Consider the following 9,309-nt stretch of genomic DNA (forward strand, 5'->3'; position numbering starts at 1 on the left):
AACAGCGACATCATTACTATACTATTACTCACAAGGGCAGAATGGAGTAATAACACAAATAGGCTGAGGCAGCTTCTACAGAGCAGGATCTCTTTGTGACATTAGATATCTTTTCTGCAAAACAAAACTATCCAGCACTGGTTCCGTTTTAACATACAAACACTGTCTATGACTTTTCAAGTAGGCCTTGCTATTTCATAGCAACATTAAAAAAAGTCCTATACAGGTGCACACTACTTTAAATAGTTAATGTAAAAAATATAAAATGCCTTGAAGCACACATCAACCGCCCCAAGTAGTGTGCATTGCTCCAGAGCCTGTCCCACCAGAATGACAAATGCCTGAGAGCAGCGCTGGTCATTATCTCCCAACGTCAGGATGTACAGTAGGGGTTACGGCCTTGACACTTCAGCCTGCTGGAGGTATTCCACCATGTTGGTGCCAACCTTAGAAAGAAATGAAAGAAAGTTAAAAATGTGTTGAATAACAAAGATTAAACTGAATAAGACTATCAATTTAATGTGTAATAGGATTTATACCCCCCCCCCCCCAAAAAAAAATATATATATATATATAAAAGCTTTATCAAACTAGTTGATCTTGTGGTCTGCGTTGATTTTAAGCTAATTACCGAGGAGATGCATTGTCATAGCTGGTGGTGTCATACTGGCACATTACAATCACTCAAATATTAATACTTCCATCTAGTAGTTATCTGTACAGCTGACTAATAGTTAATTTAGCCTGAGTCACAAGCAACTTTGGTTAAAAAAGGGGACCTGGTTAGCTTACATGCAGCAGTCATATTTGCATACTACTTGCCAAAGAGGGAAAAGTGTAAAATATTGTTATAACTCGGGAGAAACGCGGGCGACTTTTGAACGTGGAGTAAATTACTAGCTAGTGAAAAACGGGAGGGTTAGCAGGTGTGTATATTTGTGAGAGGGTCAGTGTTTTGTAACAACCCAGCATTTTATTGTCTCAAACTGTGAGTTGCTAACGCTAGCAACCTAACTAAATGCTAGCGTCATGCTAATACTACAGTTAACAGTTTCTTCACCCTGCAAACATTCTACAGAGAAAGATAAAAAGCTCAGACATCTTATCCGTTTCCTTCACACACAGGTGGGGTTCTTTGGCTAACTATAGCAGCTATTGTCAGCTAAATTATCTTACCTCAGACCAGCCTGAAAGTTTAAGTGTAACATTAACACGGTAACAGTAATAAATCTCACATATAGTAATAATTTTTCAGTCATATGTGACTTAGGTGAGTGAACATGTGTATACAGACCTTGTATTTAACGTCATTTTCCCTTAAATGAACCGTCATCAGCGGTGTGGGAGCTCAAGAGAGACACGAAGCTCTGACTGACAGCCGCTGAATCCACCGGTGAACTTTGGGGGAGGAGTCAAGCAAACTTCAACCCAGCAGCTGGGTTACACAAAAACTACCCAACTCTCTGTAAATAACCCAGAAAAATGACCCAACAGAGGCAACCCAGCGCTTGGGTAGAAAAAACAACCCAGCGTTTTTTAGAGTGTAGCCATTGCTAAACCGGAACTGACTGAGCACTATTGAAAAGAACACGGAAGTAGGTGTGCAAGTAGCGGATTCACACCAGAGAAGACAAAGACCCGCATAATGAGCTGCATAATGAGTCTTTCAGTCAGGTGTGTGACAGAGAGGGCAGTGATACAAAAAAATTATTTGAGGACAAAAAGATTTTTTTTTTTGTAGTTTATTTAGAATATAGTGTAATATAGCTACAATCTCTCCAGTGTGGTAAGACTGATCCTGACCTGGATGTCTGTCCACCCCGAAGACGTCCACAACCTACTGCTCCTGAAACTCCACCCCATCATACAGCTTAGCAGCACAAGCAGGAACACCAGTCCTGACCTCACCTGTGTCATCACGTATCAGAGAGACAGAAGTAACAGAAGTCAGACAATAGACTCAGCAGTGAGACCCTGAAGGACGATGAGGAACCGCTCGACTCCTACTAACACTTCTCGCTCTGATCACAATGAAGAAAAGCTTTTCAATCTTTTTTGAGTGATTCTTGTGTAATTGATGAAGTAATTTCTTATCGTAGAAACATCCACTGTAGGTACAGATGTTAAGTTTGATCTTGAAGTCCAACAGCAAAATACTAACAACAGATCTGCAGCTCCATGACAAACACATCTGTGCAGGTCATTCAGTCATTAACACTAGAAGCGCCGAGCAGCGGTCATTTGACCGCAAGGGGGTAAAAAAAAAAAAATACTTCACACTCGATCAAATTCCAGGACCCTCCTTCCATGACTTTTCCTAGTTCCGTGAGCTTAATCACCCTGTATGCTTACATTTTCAAAATCGCACCAGTAAAAGCCAGTATAACCCTATTTTGCTCTTATTTACGTAAAATCGCTGACAGCTGCGCGGCGGCATGACGTTTCCTGTCTTTTCCAACCTGCGATTCTCATTTCTCTCAGCAGATGGCGCAAGGAATCGCGCATACTATCTATGCGTCATTCAGAGCGTATATGTAACTATCACAGGTTTCATTCCATATATGCAGTTTATTATATATATATATATATATTGTATTAACCACAAAGTGTACATTTTTAGTATTTGTAATGTATATTAATCATGTATTTGAAACAGTAAAAATAGCTGTAACGTACTTAATACTTTAAATATATACTTAGATATACTTGTATATATATATATATATATATATACTTGTATATATATATATATATATATATATATATATATATATATACTTCCGTAAAATATCGACAATTCGCCATTCATTCTGGCGTTGATAATCAGCGATATTTTATAAGGACATTTAGGGGATTTCGCTTTACTTAATTTTATAACGTTTTGAGAAAATTCATTAGTTTGTTCATTCTGTTAGAAGCCTCCGTGAAATTATCTCTAAAACAATATTGTTTTACATATTACATATGTAATGACCCCTCCTGAGGATATAAAGCCTCATTATTGAATTTGTATGAATTAGATCTACCACAGCAGATAATAAACTATTATTATTATTATTATTATTATTATATAAACCACGATTATGCCTTCGTTCGTTCAGTCGAAATCGGCGGGAATGTGGTTCACTTTGCCGCGGTGTATTATAAACCTGCGGAATGTTTGACTGCTTATTGTATGTTCATGTAATAAAAGAGAGGGAAATGTGGAGGTGATGTGTGGCCACTGAATGAGAACTAAATCAAAGATTTCGGTAACTACACTGAGTGTAACATCTGCATAGTGACACTAAACAGCTGAACAACTTCACTTTTCTGTTTACCTCTGAGCAAAAAAAGCTGTATTTTGTGTGTTAATATTTAGAATGTTTATAAAAGTACACGAAGTAGGCGCGCACGCGCACATACACACACACACGCACACACACACACCTCCCCTTAGCCCTCGGTCAACATCTAATGACCGTCGATATGCAAATGAGTCAAGACGTAGCCTAACGTGGTGTCGTGTCGGATTTCAGCGGTCACGGAGAGGAAAGACTTTGAAACAGTTTCAGTGTTTTTTCAGTTACAACAAGCACAGCGATGAGTCCACGTTGTTTCACTGGTTATGACATAGTGACACTAAACAGCTGAACAACTTCACTTTTCCGTTGTATTTTGTTTGTTTATATTCAGAGTAACACCTTCCAACCACCTCTCATAGTCTATTGTTAGTTTTAATGATTTGGCAGAAACTAATTATCACTACATAAGTACCCCAACACCATTGATCATGAGTTTCAGCTGAAACTAATTCTATACATGCAACAGAAAATGTAGATGCAGATTCCAAATGTATAAAGATGCATGCTATATATATATATATGTGTGTGTGTGTGTGTGTGTGTGTGTAATCGAGGCTGGCTCTATTCAGGGGCAAGAGGGGCAGCGCCCCCTCAACTAAATGTCTGCACATGTTAATATATTCCTAAAATTAATATATTACAAGTTGATAAACTGATCTGCGGTAGCAGAGAAATCCGCTGAAAAAGGGACACTACACAATACGGTATTAGATGTCCCTCATGTCTCTGTTCTCGGCTGTCCGTACTCATTCACAGGCTGCAGCGCACGCACGCGCGCGCACACACACACACACACACACCTCCCCTGAAGCAGTTGCAGCGTTTTTCAGTTACAACAAGCACAGCGATGAGTATAAGAATAAAATAAGGTAACAGTTTGATCTGTGTAGTTAGTGCCATTGTATAGAATAAATAAATAAATAACACATTCCAACCACCTCTCAAGAGAGTGCCATAGTTTTGCAAAAATACTTGCAAAACATCAGCATACATTGGAGGGAACTTCTGAGGTGGTCAGTGATTGATGGCACGGTCGTTCGGAGGGGGTTGTGATCACACCTACAGTTCTTTTGTTCTAAGCTGTCGGTCAAATATCTCTCCACTTGAAATGGAAGCACAAAATTGAGGGGCAACATGCAAGGGATTTCAGCATCTCGACGCACAGTAGAAGCTGTTTATAAAGAAGACACTGTTTGTTTTTTTTCATTTTGTAATCTTTCTCGTGTTAACCTTGTACTGTACAATATATATTTATTTTTAATGAATTGCTGTAAATAAAATACATATGCAGTTGATTTACCAGAAAGGACTTTTTGTGTGCTAAACTAAACTTCAGGGTCAAGTAATAGCTATATATATATATAGAAAGATTAAGAAACACACTGGAGCGGAATCTGAACGAAACAATGTTGATAAGTTCAAGCTTAGATTAATATATAAACTGCTTCAAAGTCTTTTCACTCCGTGACCGCTGATATATATATATATATATATATATATATATATATATATATATATAAAGAGAGAGAGAGAGAGAGAGCACCTTTATACATTTGGATTCTGCATCTACATTTTCTGTTGCATGTATAGAATTAGTTTCAGCTGAAACTCATGATCAGGGGTGTTGGGGTACTTATGTAGTGATAATTAGTTTCTGCCAAATCACTAAAACTAACAATAGACTATGAGAGGTGGTTGGAAGGTGTTACTCTGAATATAAACAAACAAAATACAGCTTTTTTTTCCTCAGAGGTAAACAGAAAAGTGAAGTTGTTCAGCTGTTTAGTGTCACTATGTTATAACCAGTGAAACAACGTGGACTCATCGCTGTGCTTGTTGTAACTGAAAAAAAAACACTGAAACTGCTTCAAAGTCCCCTCCGTGACCGCTGAAATCCGACACGACACCACGTTAGGCTACGTCTTGACTCATTTGCATATCGACGGTCATTAGATGTTGACCGAGGGCTCAGGGGAGGTGTGTGTGCGTGTGTGTGTGTGTATGTGCGCGTGCGCGCCTACTTCGTGTACTTTTATAAACATTCTAAATATAAACACACAAAATACAGCTTTTTTTGCTCAGAGGTAAACGGAAAAGTGAAATTGTTCAGCTGTTTAGTGTCACTATGCAGATGTTACACTCAGTGTAGTTACCGAAATCTTTGATTTAATTCTCATTCAGTGGCCACACATCACTTCCACATTTCCCTCTCTTTTATTACATGAACATAAGCAGTCCCGCCGATTAGGCTCGTGGTTCGTTGCCTAGCAACACCGAACGAAACGAGGCATAATCGTGGTGTTTGCTTCGGTTATGACATAGCATAGTTTATTATCTGCTGTGGTAGATCTGTAGATTAAATTTAATATTGTTTTAGCGATAATTTCACGGAAGCGAGTTCAGAACTAAATCGCTGCTCCGAGACGTTCAGAAGCTTCAAATAGAATGAACAAACTAATAACATTTTCTCCATACGATATAAAATTAAGTAGAGCTTTTCTTTTTGTTATAGTATGAAGCCCCTAGATGGACAAAGAAGGAGAAAAAACGGCAGAAAAAAGTCATGCCAAAAACTTTGGGTTATAATGCAAAAAATGACTTGTTTTTTTTCTGCCGTTTTCCCCCTCTTCCTTTGTTCCTTAGAGACTCTGTAGTAGGTTTTCTCAGTTGAATATGTAAAAAAAGATACCGCTGATTATCAACGCGGGAATGAATGGCGCATTGTCCAAGTGCAAGTTGATCTTGGAGCTAAACTATTTGCTTTGGGTGAAAGCGCCATCTAGCGATCATTGTGTGTCAGCAGCAGCTTCCCATTCAAAACAATAGGCGGTCAAATGACCGCTGAACGGCGTTTTTAGTAGGTGACACTGGCGCGGCGCTTCTAGTGTTAAAGCTTGTGAATTTGACAATTTGGTGAAACAGAGCGACAGATTCCTGAACTCTGTGAACACTTAAGGACATGCAGCTCGAGAAAACTTCACACGGCCAAGTGGGTGACTTTCTCCAGGTGTGTATGATATATATATTTTTTGCTCTCTTATTGCTGCCCAGTAAATCTATTGGGTCAAGATTTGACATGTAAATTAGGTCTAAAACTCCTGAGACTAAACCAGTATTGATCCTGAAGATTTGACTCTTGTGAAATGTGATCCGTCGCCCCTGTCGTGTGTATGAATGGAAGCTCTGCACTTCAGCTGTGAGCTCAGTAAACACTATGATGAATATAGATCACATGTCAGTAAATATATCACACTGTATATCACACATCTCAAGTGTTTAAGACGAGCCCAGATGTGTAGTTAATGTAGATATAATCAGTGTGCACATGAGGAAGCGTCACATTTATGTCATTAGCAGGGGCAACAATTAAATTAAAAGTAATAAGGTTGAGTAAAAAGATTTGGGCCTTTGGGTGACATGTGGTACGAGTGAGAGTGATTAGTATTGAAGGCTGATGTAATAATCCACACCATCACCTCCTTATTGTCCAGCAGAACAAAGTCATAAAGCAAGTCGTATCAAAGTAAAGTTTTTAAAACAATTTGTTTTGGCACAAGATAAAACTTTGGATCCAAGTAGTAATCCAAAATATTACAAATTCTAAAACAAAAGAAATACAAATGACGTCATTGTTGTAAGAGTGTTTTTACTGCAGAATCGTTATTGTGATCTATGTGAGCCTCGAGGCCCCAGTGAGCTACAGTGAGGGTCTTTAGGTCCACAGTGCACTTAGTTGAACTCCAGAAGCAAGAACAATCTTTCACTGAATTAAATTTGACATTATAAACTACTTCAGTGTTATTCATCCCAGATTCTACAAGGTCTTTTACACAAACTGTTGTTGAAAAGAATGGTTGCATGATTTCAGTTTTGCTCCAGGAGCATAAAATAAAAAATACTGTACCTGTAGTTTACTTCTCAGCCAGATCAGATCCTGTAGCAACAGCATCACCCATGTGTTTATGTTCAGTACCAGCAACTGAGAAGGCAGGTGTAGTCTAAAGATATATGGTGAGTTACAGTGATTTGACGTTTCTAGTTCCTCATTCAGTTTGAATGTTTTTTTTTAAAGGTCCTACACATCATATTTTTCATTAAATGTTAATATGATCTTTAGGGTCCTAATGAAAAGTTTGTATTATACGTTAATTAAAAATTCTAAATTATTGTGTAAAAAAACACTAATTTTACCTGATAAAAACTAGCTCTGTTCTCAGCAACCTCAGCAACGCAGTGCTTTGTGGGTAATGCAGTCCAAACTGGAAAACGCTGGATTATAGCCCGAGCCTGTTTTCTTCAGTCGTTTTTGGTTTAATTTAAGTACGGAGCCTACGCGGAAGTTTGTAATATCGCCTGACAACGCAGAAATTAAAAGAATGGACATGCATTGACTCGATTTGTCTTTCTCATCACTGCATTGGCATGAATTAACGGGCTGTTACGCTGCCGCGAGCAACAACAACAAAAACCGGAGAAGCTTACCGAGAGAGATACGAACGCGATGTGTTTACTGATGTGTTTACATGACTTCTTAATCTTCGACAGACATCGTTATAAACCATCTAACGTAACAAAGGTAAGCATAATATAGTTTTCCGACTACGTACACAGTTTGCAACTAGACAATCTCCTTAATGCATTGTTTATTATAAACGAGCGATTAGGGATTATATAGAGACGGATGTACATAGAGAAGAAGCCATAACCATGTTCTATGAGAGTATAAGTTAACTTACACTCCGCATTCATCGTGATTATTAGAAAAGGCGATCTGCAAAGAGTCATAGTAAAAGGAATTACACTCACTGAGCCTGGTGAAGATGAAGCAGGAACACGAAGCGTTAGTACAGATCCGATTTTTAGGAGCAGGTTCCTAGTAAAACCTGCTTCATATTGACCCGCGTTTATAAAGCAGTCTGGTGAAAAATGATTATCACAAACATGAACGCATTTAGGTAGATCAGCGGGGACGTTAGCTTTAAAAACTAAATTCAGCCACTGCGTCCTCAGTGGCTCAGATACCTAACACTAGGTAGGTACCCTAGGTCACTAACCCTAGGTAGTGAATGACGACTGCTGTGTTCGCTATTACACCCAACAACTGTACACAACACTCGCTTAGGCGCCATTTTGCTCCAGCGGCGAAAAACAATGGCCGACAGCTTCTTCTCACTCGGGGCGGGTCTTTGCTAAAACACCAGTGTCAATCAACTTGTGTAGGAACGACCTCTTGTGGTGTGGCGTCACACGGCAAGGCATTTGAGATTGGCCTGATTTCAGAAGGGGCGTGTTATTGTAATAAATGAAAAGAAAACCACTGGGCGGCTCTTTATCATCGTAGAGTGGTTGTGTACGCATTTTCCTAACACACAGTTCAGTCCAAACAGCTTAAAAAAGTGCATGTAGTGCTGTATGACCCCTTTAATACAGAAAAGCATCACATTTATCTTCAACAGAGTGATTAAGATAAAATGCTTAATCAGTTGAAAATGAAAAACATGACTGTGAAAGAATGTTCAGTTCTAAACCCGGTAACTCTTCTTCCTACAGTCGCCCAATGTTAACCAACTTTGTTCCCCTAGGATTGATCCACAGGACGTGACACTACAAAATCCAGATTTAAATCTGTTGTAGACGGATCAGCGCTATGTGTTTGCAGTGATGAACAGCACAGGAAATTTTAAAAGTGTAAATGTGATCTCACACTAACAAAAGAGATCGTATTTCAGAAAAGCAGTACGACTCTCCATTTAAATTCATCACAAATTCACGCTTAGAGAATAAGCAGTGCTACAACTGAGGACAACACGAGAGGAAACTGTAAGGTGTCAAAGTACAACAGGAGCAGTAGCACCGAGTAACACATGGGGACGTGTAAAAGTAGCAGCAACTAGAGTTAAAAATATGTTGTAACTAATGAGAGGATAGAAGACTGTTTTAAAAGTCAGAGAATATCAGTGACTGA

Source organism: Clarias gariepinus, chromosome 28 (genome assembly GCF_024256425.1).
Source record: "Clarias gariepinus isolate MV-2021 ecotype Netherlands chromosome 28, CGAR_prim_01v2, whole genome shotgun sequence".
NCBI classification, from domain to species: Eukaryota; Metazoa; Chordata; class Actinopteri; order Siluriformes; family Clariidae; genus Clarias; species Clarias gariepinus.